The sequence below is a fragment of the Acinonyx jubatus genome, chromosome A1 (genome assembly GCF_027475565.1).
Source record: "Acinonyx jubatus isolate Ajub_Pintada_27869175 chromosome A1, VMU_Ajub_asm_v1.0, whole genome shotgun sequence".
Classification (NCBI taxonomy): Eukaryota; Metazoa; Chordata; class Mammalia; order Carnivora; family Felidae; genus Acinonyx; species Acinonyx jubatus.
In genome coordinates this window covers 212,554,798-212,574,349 of record NC_069380.1, presented here as the reverse complement: position 1 = coordinate 212,574,349, position 19,552 = coordinate 212,554,798, and the positions used below count along the sequence as shown (strand labels likewise).

Here is a 19,552-nt window from a genome sequence, read left to right as displayed (position 1 = left end):
ATGCAGGAAGCTCAGAGACATTAAGCAGAATAAATGCCAAAAGACTATATGCAGGCATGTCATAGAAACTATAGAAAATCAAAGACAAAGAAAGTATAGAAAAATCAAAGATAAAGTTCTGAAAAAAAAAAAACTACGTGCCAATAAACATGCCAGCTTTCCTCACAATTGTCAAAAACCCAGAAGTGACCAAGATGTCCTTCAGGAGGTGTGAATAAACAACTATGGTATATCCAAACAAGGGGATGTTATTCAATGATAAAAATAAATGAGGTACTAAGTCACAGAAGTATATGGATGAATTATACATGTATATTGGTCAGTGAGAGACGCTGGTCTGAAAAGAATAAATAATGAAAAATATGATGTTCTGGAAAAGGTGAAACTATAAAAATGATTTGAAAAAAAAACAGTGATTGCCAGGTGTCTGGGGTCAGACAAGTGTTAAATAGAAGTACAGGGAATTTTTTTAAGGCAGTGAAATTATTCTGTATAATATTGTACTGATGGACATCTGATACTATTCATTTGTTAAAACCCATAGAAATTCATAGCACAAAGGGTGAACCATAATATCTGCAAATTAAAAAAAAAATCATTTAGAATGTCAGGAGAATCCTGCAATGGCATGCAGTATGTGACCGATCGAACTTAGTACAAATGTATAAAACAATCTCACTTAAGGGGGTTTGGGGAAAAATAGGTGTTGACCTCAATTCTGGAAATGAGAAGAGGCTGTAAACTGAAAGCCAAAATTAACCATAATAAGCACTATAAAAATTACTAAACAGATATTTTGTGGAGAAAAAAACTAACTCAGATAATATATTTGCTTAAGTTAAAGCCCAGGGTCATTGATCTCCCCAGTCTAACCTAAGGCTCAATGAATCCCTGTGCATTGTCACATCTGTTGCCTTTGAAGTCTGTGAAACATCGGTGTCTCAAGCAGATGTTTAAGGCTTTTCTAAAGACTGCATACGCTGCTCTCGGGGACAAATTGCCCTAAAATGGGATTTGAAAAATGTCTTAAAACTGTGGAGGGTCTCTATGTTACTGCTTCCCTTGCCCAAGTTGCAGATCCTGGGAAGACTCAAAATGTGCACTTCTCATCGCTGATGTGTTCAAGCAGATGTGTTAGCTGCAGAAGTGCAGAGCAGACAGAAGTTGAAGAACCCTGCAGAGATTTGTTGGAACCTGGCTCCTATTTATTAAAACCAATGGTAAATGTAAAGCAAATAGGAGGTGACAGAGGTTGCGAACACATTCATTGCTTGTGTTTTCCCTGGTGCGCGCTGATAGTCAGGAGTCGGTTCCCTCTGTCATCCATTCCCTGCGCAGCATGAGTTAGAAATTTTATCAATAAATGTTTTCACTGTCAATGTTCAACCTATTCTAATAGACCGTTAAATACAGTTTTTGGGTTCACAGCTTGTTATCATCATTTGTCTACACCTGTGGCAAGGAATACGTAATGAAATACTCAGCATTTTTCATACATAGACTAAAATGATGAATGCTGTGTTTCACAGAATGATCAGATTCATAAAATTCAGAGACCCAACCGACATGCTGTGGATATTCAATGGTAGGTTTGGATTTTATTTTTTTCAAGGTTAATGATAAAGGGTTATAAGCTAAATATTAGAAAGTCAAGTATGTGTTACGATGAAATGGGTAACCTGAATTAGCAATATGCACAATACAATTTATTTTTTGTCTTTATTCTATTTTATTTTATTTTAGAATTCATGTCATATGTATAGATTATTCATTAGTTTGGGTCCTTTCTATCAGAATAAAGTTAAAATTAAATAGAGCTATAATAAAAAGGACTATGTTTTAAAATCAAGATGAGCTTTCTCAATAGGCAAAGGGAAGGAAAGTGACTTTGACTCATCTTTAATTTTTTTACATACATGTAAGAAAATCATGTTGTTTTTACATGCCTCGGTATTAAAATCAGCATCATAAAATATGCTTTGCAATTCCTAATTTTCATAGTCGATGGTTGAGATGGAAGTAGCAATTACAGGAATTACATTGATATAGATTTATGGTACTCCAGATAAAAATCAAGTTTGGGCTGTGTGAGCTAAGAAAGCCTGTGCCAATACTGCTTATGGTCTGCTTCATGAGGACTTAGTGCATTTCCAAAATGTTTCATCACTAACATTGTCGATGCAATATTATGCATAGTTATGTCAATGCATAACTATGTCGATGCAAACCTCGATACCCTTCAATAGGTCACCCCTTCAATCAGTGCTTCAGATATTGGCAAACCATGATTTATGATTGATAAAAATTTTTAAATTATATAATTATTAATCTAATAGTGTAATATCACACATGATAGATAAAATTATGTTGTGATAATTTAAAATCACAAAATCTCATTGGTTTAACACAAACAAAATTTACTCCTTGCCAATTAAATATCTCTATTGTGGTACTGCAGGGACTTTCTGTTTATGATTGTCACTCAGATATCTAAGATGATAGAGACTCAATCTTAACATGTATTTTCACAATCACTAGAGTCAGGAGAAGACTAAATGGCAGGTCGCATCTAGATTTCAAAATTCTCCAACTGGACATTCATATAATACTTCTGGTCACATTTTACTGGCCAAAGCAAGTCACATGACAATGGTTAATTTAAGTTTTATTTATTTAGCTAAGCTCTCCACCCAACATGGGGCTCAAACTCATGACCCCAAAATCAAGAGTTGCTCACTCTTCTGACAGAGCAAGCCAGGCACCCTGACAATACTTAATTTAAAGATAAGATACTGAGGGACGCCTGGGTGGCTCAGTCAGTTGAGTCTCCGACTTCCACTCAGGTCATGATCTCACCATTCGCGGGTTTGAGCCCCACATCCGGCTCTGTGCTGACAGCTCAGAGCCTGGAGCCTGCTTCAGATCCTGTCGCTGTCTCTCTCTGCCCCTCCTCTATCCGCACTATGTCTCTCAAGAATAAATAAATGTTATTTTTTTTTTTTTAAAGATCAGAATGAAAGAGGAAAAGGCCTGGAGTGATTGCCAACACTAATCATGACTGCTGCAGTTACTGAGGACTCTACCCCAGTGCACTTCATAGGCCTACCTAGGTTACATTTAGTCCAGCTATTAGCTTCAGCTGAGTGCCGAAAGGAAAGCTGAATCTCTTAAAAATCAAATATACCACATGGTAAAGATTATGGCCAGCAAATTATCTAGGGCCGGGCAATGACTGTTCCTATAAATCAAGTTTTAATGGAGTCAGCTATGCCTATTCATTGATGTATTGTTTATGATTGCTTTTGTATTACAACAGAAGATTTATATAGTTGCAACAAATTATGTATGGCCTGCAAAGTCTAAAATACTTATTTTTGCATTTTAAAGAAAAAGTTTGCTGACTATTGATATAAGTGCATATATAACAGATGATATATATATTTTTTCTTTTTAGATTTTTTTCTTTTAGTGGTGGGCCTTTGTTTCTGATGTGATATTGGACATGTGAAAATTCAGAGAGGTCCCCAAAGGAGTCTATGCTATTTATTAATGAGTGTGAAAAGGAGCAATCCACACTTACCACCAAAAATTCCTGTGAAATGATAAATATGAGCCCATAAATATAAAGCTAATGTGGTTTTGTAAGCATAGTATTTTTATGTGTACGTGGTGTATTTCTGATTTTTTTAGAATTTATTTTGTTAAATTATTTTCTTTTTTTGTCTGTTGTGACAAAATACACACAATGGAAAATCCACAATTCTCATCATTTCCAGCATCAAGCTGTACCTCAAGCACACCCACACTTCAGCGTAACCATCACCACCATCCTTTCCCAGAACCTCTCCATCCCCCTCAACTGAAATTCTGTACCCATTAAATACCAACTCTCATTTTCCCCTCCCTGCAGCCCCTAGTAACTACTATCCCACCATCTGTCTGTCTGTCTCTATGAAACTCACCATCCTAGGCACTTCCACACAAGTGGAATCATACAATACTTATCCTTCTGAGACTGGCCTACTTCATCCAGTGTAACGTCTGCAAGGTGCATCTAAACTGTAGCATATGCCAGGATTTCCTTCTCTTTCAGGTCTGAGCAATAGTCTAAAGTATGTGTAGGCTGCATTTTATCCTCTTAGTCTTGGATGCACACCTGGGTTGCTTCTACTCCTTGGCTGTTGTGAAAAATACTGCCACGAACATGGCCATACCAGCATCTTTTCAAGTCCTCACTCCACCTCTTATGGGTACATACCCAGAAGTGGAAATGCCGTATCACAAGGCAATTACGTGTGCAACTTATGAGGAACACACGTACTTTCCTCCAGACCCACTGCAAAATTTTATGTTCCCATCAGTACTGCACAAGGATTCCAACCTCTCCATATCTTTACCTACACCTGGTATTTTGTTTTGTTTGTTTTGTTTTGTTTATTTCGTTTTGTTTTGGGCGTGAAGTGGCATGCCATCATAGTCTTGATCCAAATTTCACCCAAGGCTAGTGATGTCTAACATGTTCTCATGTGCTCAGGGGCTACTTCTATAATCTCCCTGGAGAAATGTCCACTCAAGTCCTTTATACTTTAATTGGGTTTCCTGTATGTTTATTGTTGAGATGTAGAAGATGTTTATATATCATGGATATCTAGCCCTTATAGGATATATAATTTGCCAATATTTTCTTCCACTCTGTCGATTACATTTCACCCTGATAGTATCCTCTGATGCACAAATGCTTTTAATTTTGATGCGGTCCAATTTATCTGTATTTTTCCCTTTTTGCCTATATTTGTTAATATGCTTACCCATCCTGGCATGCCAGAAATAAATACCACTCAGTGATGGTGTAAGTAGATAGAAAGCTTGTGAGAAAAGCTTTAAATATTTTTGAATTATAAAATTTCCAAATATTCACAAATTTTCAATATTTTCAACTATTCAGCAGAAAGGTCAGTTACTCTTAGGAATTCATTAACAAGCTTTAACAAAACATGTTTTTCCACATGTTTCAAAGCTATCCCCAAATATTTGTTCTTTAAACCGAACAATTTTAAAATTAGCATGAATTTCAAAAATAATAATAAAAATATTTCTTACATAAATACAATCATATTTTCATATCATACATTTTATGATTTATGAATATTATATAATAATCCATAATCAACTTACACTATTCCTTATAAAAAATATTTCTTGTTACTTCAGGATAAAAAGCATGCAATCCAACATTCTGATTTTTTGTTATTCTATTCCACTAATAGTTTTCAAAAATGTATTCAATTATTTTATAGTATACTCCATATTTTGAATTTTATGAATTGTTTCCTTATGGGATACTTTAACTTTTTCCTTTGTTCTTCATATTTTCTGAATGTTTCTGAACAATAGATATAAAGGTTTGAATACATTAAGTTTCAAAACTGTTGACAAGAATTTTGGAGTAGTTTTGGATGGTTGCATTGCATAACATGGGGAAACACGTAATGTTTGTCTCAAATCTAGTGATTCTAATAACGAATGAGTCCAAATTACCTGAAGCCTGGAGCTCTTACAACTGGAAGTCTCCTGTGTAACAAACAAACACATTAAAAAATTTAAAATTACCAAAAAAAATTACTAGTATAAGTATTTAGTTAGAAATAATAAGGAAATGGGGCACCTGGGTGGCTCAGTCCGTTAAGCATCTGACTTCCGCTCAGGTCATGATCTTGTGGTTTATGAGTTTGAGCCCTGCATTGGGCTCTGTGCTGACAGCTCAGAACCTGGATGGAGCTTGCTCTGAATTCTGTGTCTCCCTCTCTCTCTGCCCCTCCTCTGCTCAGACTGTGTCTTTCTCAAAAATAAACATTAAAAAATTTTTGAAAGAAAAAAATAATAAGGAAATCATACATACACACACACACACACACACACAATTAAAATTAAAAAAGAAAACAAAACAAAACAAAACAAAACCCTAACTAGTTACTGCGAACTTCACACATTGCTCTGGTCTCTCAGAGCTTGGAAGTGGCAAATACAAATAAGGAAACTTGAAGCTAAGGCTATTTCCTTTATAGTAACTAACCTCTCTCTGATGCTAAGATTGTAATGCTTTCCAGTAGAGACCTAACTCCTTTATTATAATACTTCCCACTAACATTCTACCTTAGCACAATTGTATCAGCCATCATGACTGTTGATCAAATCATGTATTTCAATATAAATTGCAAAAGAAAGTTACTTAAATTTGATAATTTCTTCTTTATGAGCTAGATTTCATTTTTAAGAAAAGTGACTTTCGAAGTTATGCAATGATCCTAAAATGAAGTTCCTACCAGAAAGATAGTAAAATGTGTATTTCTTTACCATTAATCTATTTTCAGAGTAATGAGTTGATGCTTTAGTGAACGCTAATGATTTTTGTCATTTTCATATGCTACTTTTTTCTTTTCATGAATGTCTTTATGAACTCATTTTCTACACTTAAAGAGATTTAATCAATTGTATAGTCATTTAAAAAAAAATTCAAACTATCTTATATCAGCCTATAAGTTTCTATTAAAACTAACTCTTGGATCCTCCTGACATGACTCTCTTAATTTTGAATAGCCATGTTTTTTTCTGGTGTAGTAGTAGGCACCAGATCTATCTTGTGAATTTTCTACTCCAAACACAGAAACAGTTATCTCCCCAAGGCAAATTCAGCCCCCCTTAATTGGATGAACTGTATTAAAGACAACAATTTTGACATTGGGGCAGCTTTTATATCATTTGTAGAGAGTGGTGTCTCCTGCTTCTTTACAAAAATTACATCTCAAGTTATACCACACTATAACAAGTAAAATGATTGCTTACAGTCTACTCTGATATCATTATTTTATTAAACACAATTTGGGTGTATTTTTCTTTTGAATCTCACAAATCTTGCATTTCTAACAGGACCCCTAACTCACTGTTTTTATCTAAAAGGACCAAGGATTAATACATTGGTTTAAAAACTGATACATCTTTTATTACAGAGTCACAAACCAAAAATATCTTCTGAGCTTACCAAATATATATAAATCATATATGGTGATACATACAAATTATGTGTATGTATGTGCCTCTGTCCAACATTTTATACACAATTCACTCTGTACGCATGGCTGAATAAATAGATATCATTATTATAGCTCAGCTGCAAGGTACTGTTTCCTTATTTCTAATGACAAGTCCTATGACAAGAGAAAATCAAGGATATTTCTGCACATAAAGCCTATAGCATCTTTCCAAAAATCTTTCCCTCCAGGGCTGAATTGTTCAGAGTATACCAATATGCATTATGAAATCATTTATTCAATTATAAATTTGGAGAAACATAAGTTTTACTTTCAGTGGGTCAAAAGGAAAAGGGATTAATCTTAAAAGATCATTTCTGAGACTGTGTTCAGTATTCCCCACCTTTCATGTCATCCGTATGCCTATTACTCAAACAAGTGGGCTACTGTCGTGGGGACCTATGGTGGCAGCATTGGTGCACTGCTTCAGCTTTATACACAGTAATTACTTCTACTTAGAATCTGTGGCATTGGACAGTGAGTGCCTGTCATGTCTGTCATCTAGCTTGCCCTTAATTGGAAAAAATGATGGATCGATGGAAAGACAGGAGGCAAGAAGATGGACAGAAAGATGGAAAGCAGCAAATAAAAACAGCAGAGCACAGATTAAAATATATGTTAAGCTTTGCAAACACTGCAAGAGGCCAGACAGCTTGAAAGATGCTTATGTTCAGTTTACAGATTTATGACTTGCTCTCTCCAATATTCATGAACACAGAGAGTATTTGCCTAAGGCATGATACAGTGCTGAAGCATTAAAACTGACAATAATTGCCTAACACAATGAACAATATAATTATAGACTTTTGGCCATTTTATCTATTGAATTCAAGATACATTTACTACTCTTAAATGTATCTGTATGTACAGAAATGCATTCATCTGAAACAAAGGTCAGTTGCCTACAAGATTTTCTAATCTTTTTATCTCTTAACTAATGCTGTTTTTTTCCCTTTCATTTTGTTTATAGCATGTAAATTGCAGTTTTACTTAATTCAACAGATCCTTGACTAATTGGCTGTCAGTTTCATTGTGAATGCTATATTCAATAAGCCACAATTATAAATCCTTAATAGAGCTCTTATTATTGAAAGGAAGGTGAACGCAAACAAACAAAATAACACTATATTTTACATTTAACCAAGATTATTGTCCCTTTGCAGCAAGGTTTTCAGATGATAAAAACAACTGATGTCATATTATTTATCCCCATGTATTTTTTTTACAGAGCTGGGAAATAACATTCAATTGTCCTGTGGGCCAATTTCTTTGCAGATGTGTAAACATATTCAATTTTTCAATTAAAAAGATTAAAAGAAGAAAGAAGGAAACAATTTGTATTGACTGTATATATCCCTTTCCTGCTAGACTGTACTCTTGCCTTCTTCTCCACAAATTTCTTGAATAAGCTGTCTGCATATAAAATTTTTTCAAACCATCATCCAAACACTACAGTTAATTTAACTACAATCTGGCATGGCTCGTCTTCTTCTCCTAAAAGTTTGGGACCCCAGAAAACCTTCCATTGCCAAATCTAAGGGTCACGTATGTCACTGCCGGATATCTTACGGGAAATCTCCCTGCTTGACTTTTCTCAAACTACACTCCTCTGGATTCTAGTGCATCAGCCCACTCTGGGCTTCCTTCTAAAAATAAACAGGATTGTAGTAATAAATCTTTTTACTCCTTAGTGATGGTGTTCTCACACTCATGCAGCCACACTCTTTCTCTCCCTTTGTCTTCCTCATGTTAAAATTCTACCAATCTTGTTAATTGTTTTTCACCAGCAAAAAAAATTTGTCTCTGTTAATTATATTTATATTGAATATTTTTATTTCATTGACTTATACTCTTATTATTTATTATTTGTTTGTTGCCTAGGGAGAGTTATATCATATAGTACACTGTAATTGTTTTGAATTGTTTTGGCTTAACATAGTCAGCTGTTTTCATCTAAATAAAGAGCAGGAAAAAATGCTGGATTCTTTTTCGTGTTTATTTAAATAATTAAAACTTCTATTTTTCTCATTCCTCCCTTTACATGGGAGTTCCAGTGGGTGGTGTTTCTCCTCAGCCTGAAAAACACCATTTAGTATTTCTTTTAATACAGTTCCACTGGCAAAAAATTCTCTCAGTTTCCATTTTTCTGAATGTGTCATTTGTCCTTGTTATGACTGGATACTTTGTCTATAGCTTTCTGGGGTCTCTTAGTTATTTTAAGCTATATTACATGTTAAAATCTAGAAAATTCCCAGCCATTCTTTTAAAATAATTTTGTGAGCCGTTAGGCAATATGACCCACCACCAACCTCCTGGTCTCAGACAAGGAACTGGAGGACCTGTACACGATCACAGAGAAAGCAGGGCTTGGATATAGGTCACAGGATATATGCTATGTCCCTGCCAAATGTGGTCAGAGTCCACTGCAGGAAAAATTCTTGGCTTTTACAGTCAATCTTGTCTGCTGGTTTGCCCATGTGTCCCAGAGGCTAGTTGCCATGAGCCACATTGTAAAAGTTGAGTCCATTTCAAAGAACTCCTGACTCTCTATCAGGCTCACTTTCCAGCCCCTCACCACACATGGTGGACTGGAAAGCTCCCCCCCCCGTATTTTTTGTACATAAGCTTCTTATCACACACAATAAACGGTTCCCAGTTTACAAACAAAACACAAAATAAGCAAAGAAAAACTTTTGCATTGGCTTAAGGTTATAGCATAACTCTAAAAAGTGATTTCAAATTAGAATCACGCTGAATTTTTAATATAATTATGGAAATATCAACATTTTTATAAACATGTATGTTTCCATCAAACAATATCGTATGTTCCTTCTTTTTGCTTTGGTCTTGTTTTATATCCTTCAATAAAACTGTATTGGTTTATTCATAAAAGTTAGGTACTTTTCCTCTAAGTTTATTCCAAAGTATCTTACAGCTTTTCCACTGTGTTAATGGATTTTTAAAAATTCTGTTACTACTTCTAATAGGAGAGACCAAGTAATAAATTATTTTTTGCATCTGTTCGATCGCTCTATATCCATTATTACATTTTCTTTTTTTCCCATTATTATATTTGCTAAGAATTTATTTGAGTCTCTTAGTTTTTTAGGCATAAAAATCATGTCTTCAAAAAGGTATATATTCTCTCTCTTCTTTTTTTTATATTTATAAAAACTATTTCAATGTACCTTATTAATTGCGACAAAACTTAGAATACTGCATGATAATGTGGATGTCATTCTTCTCTGTCTTTATCCTAATTTTCCTTGGTGAAGACTTTAAAGTTCCCTTACCTAAAGTGGTGCTTGCTATTAAAATTTGATAAATGATTTTGATTGCAATTACCATTTTGCTTAGACATTTTATTATAAATTATTTTTAAATGCTACCAAGAAATTTGTTTGCACATGAGAAACAGGTACTGATATATTATTTAATGGATATAATGAGATGTACTGTAGGCATTCCAGGTATTGAGCTAACTTTTCAATCTCGAGATAAATCCTACATTGTTATAACATACCATGCTCTCAATACATTGCTACAGTACCATATAGTATGGTATATACAGATATATCAGTTATATATTATATAGGATTAGGCTTTAACCATAATATTTTCACTCTGCTCTATTTTTATTTTGCAAAATTAATCAAAAAGTTTTATGTCTTATTCCATGGTAGGGGTGAGTTAAATATCACTAAAATTACTTTAAAGTTTATAGGAAAATTAACTATACAAATATCTTTACCTTTGTGTGTGTGTGTGTGTGTGTGTGTGTTTGGTCTTATTTTTCCCAGCTCATTTATTGAGGCATAATTGACAAATAAAATTATATATATTTAAATGCACATAACGTGATGTTTTGATATATGTAAACATTGGAGAATAATCACCATAATCAAGCTACTGAACAGATCTACCTCCTCACACAGTTACCATTTGCTTGTGTGTGTGTGTGCGTGTGTGTGTGTGAGTGTGCACATGGTAAGAACACAAGATTTATTCTGTCAGCAAATTTCAAGTACCTAATAAGTATTGTTAGCTATAGTCACTCTGCTCTACATTAGATCTCCAAAAATTGTTCATCTTGCATAACTGAAATTATGTACTCTTTGGTCAACAGCTCCCTGCTTCCTTATCCAGATCTACCCCCGGAAACTAGCATTCTAGTCTCTGCTTCCATGATTTTGGCTATTTTAGATTCCATACATAAGGTAGATCACCTTTCTGTGTCCTGCGTCTGGCTTATTTCACTTAGCATAATGTCCTCCAGGTTCATCCATGTTGTCACAAATGGCAGAGTCCCCTTCTTTTGTAAAGCTGAATAATATTCCATTATATACTCACATTATAAAAACCACATTTTATTTATTCATTCAACTGTTGATGGACATTTAGGTTGCTTGCATATCTTGGCTATTATGAATAATACTGCAATGAACAGAAGAGTGAAGATATCTCTTTAAGGCACTGATTTCATTTCTTTGGATATATATTCAAAAGTGGGATTGTTGGATCATAAGATACCTCTATTTTTAATTTTTTGCAGAACCCCCACACTCTTTTCCACAATCGTCACATAAAAGTACATTCCTACCAATAGTGTGCAAGGGTTCCCTTTTCTCCATAGCCTTGTCAACACTTTTTATCTCTTGACATTTTTTTCACTGTAATAGGTACGAGGTGATATCTCATTGTAGTTTTCTTCTTAAGTGTATTTGTTTATTTAGAGAGAGAGAGAATGGGGAAGAGGCGGGGCAGGAAGAGAGGGAAAGAGAAACCCAAGCCGGCTTTACACTGACAGCAGAACGCACTGTGAGATCATGACCTGAGCCAAAATCAAGAATCAGATGCTTGACCGACTGAGCCACCCAGGCGTGCCTGATTGTGGTTTTAATTTGAATTTCTTGAAGATTAGTGATGTTGAACACCCTTTTATGCCCCTTTTGGACATATTGATGACTTTGAGAAATTTGTATTGAGGGCCTTTGTCCATTTTTAAATTGAATTCTTGTTATTACTACTTTGCTGTTGAGTTATATGAGTCCCTTATGTATTTTGGGTATTAACTTCTTACCAGATATATGATTTGCAAATACTTTTTTCCATACTTAGGTTGCTGTCTCACTTTGTTGATTATTTGCTGTGCAGAAGCTGTTCAGTTTGACAAAGTCCCACTTGTTTCCTTTTGTTTCCTGTGATTTCGATGTCATATTCAAAATGCATTGCCAGGACTGATGTCAGGACACTTTTTACTTATGTTTTATTAAAGTAATAATATAGATTCAGATCTACATTTAAGACTTTAATCCATTTTGAGTTGATTTTTGTACATGGTGTAAGCTAAGTATCCAATTTCATTCTTTTGCATGTTGATATTCAGTTTTATCAACACCATTTATGAAAGAAATTTCCTGTCCCTACTGTGTGTTCTTGGCACCTTTGTTAAGAGCAGTTTACCTTAGAATTGTGAATTCATTTTTGGGCTCTCTGTTCTTTTCACTGGTCTATGCGTTTGTTTTTAGGGAAGTACTATACTCGTTTTGATTACTGAAGCTAATATATTTTCAAATCAAGATGTGTGATCCCTCCAGCTTTATTCTTCTTGCTCAAGACTGATTTGGCTATTCAAAGTCATTTATGGATCCATATGAATTTTAGATTTTTTTTCTATTTATTTGAAGAATGCCATTGAGATTTTAATAGGGATTGAATGGAATCTGTAGATCTCTTTGGGTAGTGATCACTTTATTAATTCTTCTAATCCATGAAAACTGAATGCCTTTCCATTTGTCTGTATATAATTTATTTCATCAATATTTTGTAATTTTTAATGTACAAGTCCTCACTTCTTTGGTTATATTTATTCCTTAGTATTTTATTTTTGTTGTTATTGTGAATGGGACTGCACTCTTAATTTCTTTTTCAGAGTTCAGTTTTGTGAAAAGAAATGTGACTCATTTGGGTTTTTTCTTTTATTTAAATAGAGGTATAATTTACATATATCATTATATTAGTTTCCAATATACAAGGCAACAATTTGATATTTATACATTGTAAAATGATCACTACAATAAGTGTAGTTAACTTCTATCACAATACGTATTTACAAATGTTTCTTCTTGTGATGAGAACTTTTAAGATGTACTCTTTTAATAATGCAATACAGTCTGGCCCATGAAATATAGCCAGACCAACACGAAACCATCCTACACACCTAGAAAACTGATTGGAGGATTAACACAACAATGTGCACAACCTGAACCACAGAATTCAGCAGGTATGTGGTGTGGAGAGGTGAACTTGGGGAGAGAGAAGCCAGCAGTGGGCTGGAAGCCACTTTTTCAGGAGAAGAGAGGATGGAGACTGGGTGGGGGGGCAGATGCAGGAAAAGCACCCCTCCCCAAAAGCAGCTGGAGAGAACGTTTTAAATTGGAAGCAGCCGCAGGTACTAAACTAAAAAGAAAGGAGAAAGGAGAAAGGAAAGGGTTTAAATTCCACTAAGACTGTAAACAGGGGGAGTGCAAAGTCTACAACTCCGCAGCTTGATAACTGGTGGTTCTCTGGTGGGAAGGGCGAATCCCCAGGAAAAGAGTGGGGTCCGGGAGGTTCTCGGGCCACAGGGGGAAAAGCGGTTCCACTGCTGGAAGGACATTTGGTAGAGACTGTTGAAGCCATCTGGTCCCAGCAGACCCCTGAAAATGACAACATTCGCTGTTGCTGGAACAAGGTCGTTAAGGGTGAAGCCTGGTGTCAGATGTGTGTTGTAATTTTCCAAAATCCCTCAAAGGTGCTGCTACAGTATCTCTCAAACTTTTTCTGGGGTGGGCTGGCACCTGGCCGTAGTCTCAGGGCACTGGCAGCAGCAGGGTCCAGCAAGCATTCCTGGGTGCAGCTGATATTCAGCCATTGCTCATAAGCCATTGCTCTGCTCGGTGAGACTCTCCCGCAGAGGGGTGGAGAGGGTCAAGCCTGCGGTCCTTCAGAGGTAAGGGGCCGGGGGAGGCACCCGCATCTGTGACAAAACTCGGGAGAGAGGTACTGCCTGGGGCTTGGTCATGGACAGTGGGAAAGTGGGAGGTGGATGAAAGCTGAAGACAGAGGACGGGTGTGCAATTGCTGATCAGAGAGAACAGAGTTCTGATACTGCAGACTGGGTAGCTGTGTGATGCCATTTTCGCTGCCCCCACGCATGCGCATAGGCACCTACAAGCGCCGCTACAATCCACCCCAGTAGGCTAGCAGTGCCATCTAGTGGAGAACAGAGCCGTTACACTGAGCCCTGCCCAACTGGGCCAACCTCACTCTTCAAGAACACAAGTCTCACCGCCTACTTAGTTTATGGACTATAAAGACGTACATAGTATGACTTATAGAGGAAAACGAAGTAATTTCAGTCCCATTTCAATCTATTAGCAAGTCCATCTATTCAATTTTCTTTCTTTTTTCTTTCTTTTTTTCTCTTTTACACTACTTTTCTTTTTCTTGAATACAGAAAGAGAAAAAATCATTTTTATTTTCAATTTTTATTAAAAATATTTTTATTTTTTAGTATATTCTTTACTTTTGTGTAATTTTTTTAAAATTCTATCTTACTTCCATCATTTTATTTTAGTTTACTTCAGTGTATTCACCTTTTCAAATGTTCAAGCGATTTCCTTTTTTTCTTATTTCTTTTTCTTTTTTCTCGTTTGATTCTTTTCTTTTTCTTGAATGCAGAAAGAGAAAAACTTCATTTTTTACATTCCATTTCTATAAAAAAATCTTTTTCTTTAATTTTTTTTACTATTTTTTTGCTTTTATGTAAATTTTTTCAAATTCTATTTTACTTCCATCATTTTATTTTAGTCTACTAAAGTGCATTCACTTTTTCAACTTTTCAAATGATTTTTTTCTCTTTTTCATTTCTTTTTCTTGAATACAGAAAGAAAAAAATCACTTTTATTTTAAATTTTTATTAAAACTATTTTTATTTAATTTTTTTCTACTATATTCTTTAATTTTGTGTATTTTTTTTCAAATTCTATTTTATTCCCATCATCTCATTTTAGTCTGCTTAAGTGTATTCATTTTTTCAAATTCCCAAACGATTTCCTTTTCTTCCCCCGCTTTTTTTTTCTCTAATATGTCAAACCACTTTCAACACCCAGAAAAAAACACACCTAGGATCTAGCATAATTTATTTGTGTGTGTGTGTGTGTGTGTTTAATTTTTTAATTTTAATATTTTTTTAATTTTTTTAATTTTAATTTTTCTACCTCATTAATTCCTTTTATCCCTTCAAAATGACAAAATGAAGGAATTCACCCTCCAAAAAAGAGCACGAAGAGATGACAGCCAGGGATTTAACCAACATAGATACAAGCAAAAAAAAAAGAGCACAAAGAAATGACAGCCAGGCATTTAACCAACAGAGATACAAGCAAGATGTCTGAACCAGAATTTAGAATCATGATAATAAGAATACTAGCTGCTGGAGTTGAAATAGATTAGAATCTCTTTCTGCAGAGATAAAAGAAGTAAAAAATAGTCATAATGAAATTAGAAACGTTATAACTGAGCTGCAATCACGGATGGATGGAGCAGTGGCAAGGACGGATGAGGCAGAACAGAGAATCAGCAATATAGAGGACAAACTTATACAGAATAACAAAGCAGAAAAAAAGAGGAAGATTAAGGCAAAAGAGCATGACTTAGGAATTAGAGAAATCAGTGACTCATTAAAAAGGAACAACATCAGAATCATAGGGGTCCCAGAAGAGGAAGAGAGAGAAATAGGGGTAGAAGGGTTATGTGAGAAAATCATAGTGGAAAAGTTTTCTAACCTGGGGAAAGATACAGACATCAAAATCCAGGAAGCACAGAGAACCCCCATTAGATTCAACAAACACCGACCATCAAAAAGTCATAACATAGTCAAATTCACAAAATACTCAGGCAAGGAGGGAATCATTAAAGCATCAATGGAAAAAAGTCCCTAAACTACAAGGGAAGACAGATCAGGTTTGCAGCAGACCTATCCACAGAAACTTGGCAGGCCAGAAAGGAATGGCAGGATATATTCAATGTGCTTAATTAGAAAAATATGCAACCAAGAATTCTTTATTCAGCGAAGCTGTCATTCAAAATAGAAGGAGAGATAAACAGTTTCCCAGACAAACAAAAATTAAAGGAGCTTGTGACCACTAAACCAGCCCTGCAAGAAATTTTAAGGGGGACTCTCTCTGAGGGGAGAAAAGATGAATATATATATATGTGTGTGTGTGTGTGTGTGTGTGCATTATTATTATATGCATATGTAAAGAAATACCAAAAGCAACAAAGATTAGAAAGGACCAGAGAACACCACCAGAAACTCCAACTCTACAAGCATCATAATGGCAATAAATTCATATCTTTCAGTACTTACTCTAAACATCAATGGGCTCAATGCTTCAATAATGCAATACAGTCTTATTAACTACAGGAAATACGACAAACTTCTGTATGTTGATTTTGTATTTGCAACTTTACTGAATTCGTTCATTAGTACTAAGTTTTTTTTTTAATCTTTAAATTTTTCTATGTATGTGATTATATCATCTGAAAGCAGATATAATCATCTGAAAACAGATATGATTTACTTTTTTCTTTCTTATTTAAATGTTTTTTCTTTCTTTTTCTTATTTATTTTCTCTGGCTAAAATCTCAGTACTATGTTGAATGGAATAGTCAAGAATGTGCATCCTTGCCCAGTACCAGATCTTAGAGTAAAGGCTTCTGTTTTCCTCCATTGGTTATGATTTTAGCTATGGGCTTCTCATATATAACCTTTATTGTGTTGAGACAAGTTTCTTTTATACTTACTTTATTGAGAGTTATTATGGATGAATGTTGGAAAATATGCAAATCTTTTTTCTCTATCTATTGAGATGATAATATTTTCTCTTGTTCTGTTAATGTGTTGACTGATCATTGACTGATTTGTTTACATTGAACCATCTTTTCATCCCGAGAATAAATTCCATTTGGTCATTAGGTAAGATACTTTTAGTGTGCTGTTGAATTCAATTTGCTAGTATTTTATTGAGAGATTTTTTTTAATCTATATTAATCAGGTATATTGGTCTATAGGCTTTTTTTTTCTTGTGGTGTCTGTCTGGCTTTACTATCATGGTGATATGATTTCATAAATTAATTTGGTGGTGTTACTTTTGATAGTAGATATTTTATTTCTTTGCTATGATGATTTATTTATTCAAGCTTCCTTATTGTATATCAATCAATAAATCAAGATTATTAATTTTCAAGGAAATTATTTATTATGTTTTCTAATTTATTGAAATTGAGTAACAGAAAATACTTTATAATAAAAGTTTAAATAATCTGTGGAGTTTCACCTCATACATTTACCTATGAATTATGCCTATTTTCATTCTACAATGGCAGATTTCTGCCAGTTGTGATAGAGACCACATGGCCCCAAAGCCTAAAATATTTACTGTCTGGCCATTTACAGAAAATGTTTGATGACCTCTGTTATAAAGGAATACATAGAAAATTCAATTATTATTAGTTTATTGTATTTATCTTAGCTTGAAATTGTCTGGTAATCTGAACAAGTAATTGTATCACTACATATGATTATTTATTTCATTCTCTATTATACCTTATTTCAGTTTTTTTTTTCTAAATTAAACACTTGATTTCTTTATTAAAACTATCCCTTCATCTTTCCAATCCAATTACATACATCAGAAACCTCGATGCCCTTCTGGGTACATTCTCCTTCTACATATTCCAGCCAGTCTATTACTTATGAATTTATTAAACAAATTACATTGAGTCACAGTATATTTTGGTGACTAAGAATAATATTGTGTAAAACTCTAATTCTTTATATCAAATATTTTTCAGTAGGTTAAATGGTTATTATATTCCTAGCCAAACTCTAACTGGCACACAATTACATTCATTATATAATCCAAGATTTTGCACATTCCAGTTCCTCCTTACTTCTTCATCTTGTGTGTTTTCTTGCTTCTTCTAAGAACAATAGTTTTCTTTCAGTTTCGCTAGTACAGAAAGCTCTTTTCCACATTTAGACATTCATGGAAGATGTATCTTCTCCCTCAAAGGCCCAGTCTCCTCTACAATTCAAACTTCAGTATAAGCATTAGTTCATCAGAAATGAGTTTTTCTTCTTAATGCAAAATACATTTACTCTCTAGCTTTTGTTCTCTTGTTAAATACTGTTTTTTATCACAAAAATATGTCATTGTGAGATTTCATTTCATGTTTCTCTTCTCACTATTGTGTAGTCTCCATGAGGACAGGAGACAAATTCCTTAATGAATACCCAATACTAAACCTGAACTACATAAGCATGTTGCTCAAAATAGTCATTTGAATAATATTTTTATTAAATAATACTTATTTGGTGTAAAATAATCACACAGGCATTGCTTACAATAGCAAAAGCCAATTATAAAACCCAAGTGAAAAATTAGGGAAAGGTAAAGTTCACACATAGGGTTGAATTCCAGTTATTCATTACGTATAATGTTTTAGAGGAAATATTTAAAAACATTACTATTATCAACCAAGTGAAAATGTTATATTGTTTTGGTTCTTTTTTGCTGAGTACACTGCCCTCCCTATTGACAAAACCAAAATAAATGAGAAAATTCTCTCATAAGCTGTCCAGTCAATGAAATAAATTCCCAGTGTAATGTTTTGCTCTCCAAGGAAACCTAAAGTCACATGGCTAAGTATTTGAATAGTTTCGAAATGGATTTAGACATGTACATACAATCCTGTTCATTTTGGATCATCAGCAAAGAGAACAGAATAAAGTAAAACCACCTGTTTTTCTGGAATAATGGACCACAGAGAGCTTGATGTGTGGCATAACTGTGGATACTACTGGAAAATTGTTCTAGGTAGAATCTCTTTACAAGCACCCTCTAGCTTTCCTGATGCGAATAAATGGGGAACATGATTACATTATTTAGGGTGTTTTGGGCTTAATTAATGGAAGTCTTGTATAAACTTCCTAAAATAATGAGAACATTTATTGTCTCAGTACTGGAAGTTATAGCAGATTTCTAAACTTATTGAATACATGACTTAATGAGGTCATCAGAGTCATTAATTTTATCTGCCTTTTGACTCTTGTCCTCAGGGTTGGCTTCATGCTAAGACTGGTTGCCCCCAGGGTTATAAGGTGACTGTCAGTAGCAATCACTGTTACAGGCTAACTCCTATTCTTAGGTTCTTTCCAGAAGAGCAAGAAAGAACTTTCTCAGAAGTCCTCAGCAGATTTCTCAATTTTAATTCTGAATAAATCCCATGTCTGTATTCCAACCAATCACTGACAAGTAGGAAGATACATATTGTGACTGATTTAGGCTAAATTCAGCCTATTAAGTCTCTACTGAGTTATATAAGCTTCATAGAAAGCATTGGATATTTGGGGTAAA

The 19,552-nt window shown here is 34.4% G+C and overlaps 1 long non-coding RNA gene across 1 annotated transcript in view; it reads right to left on the bottom strand.

The window, feature by feature from the left end:
• Window positions 1-1,193: 1,193 nt before the first annotated feature.
• Window positions 1,194-19,552, bottom strand: part of LOC113603253 (uncharacterized) — a 42,594-nt gene continuing 24,235 nt past the window's right edge. The window contains exons 4-5 of the long non-coding RNA XR_003424825.2: window positions 5,539-5,571; window positions 1,194-1,330 (exon numbers count right to left, since the gene is read on the bottom strand). This is a non-coding gene — a long non-coding RNA (uncharacterized LOC113603253). The remainder of the gene's footprint in view (window positions 1,331-5,538; window positions 5,572-19,552) is intronic.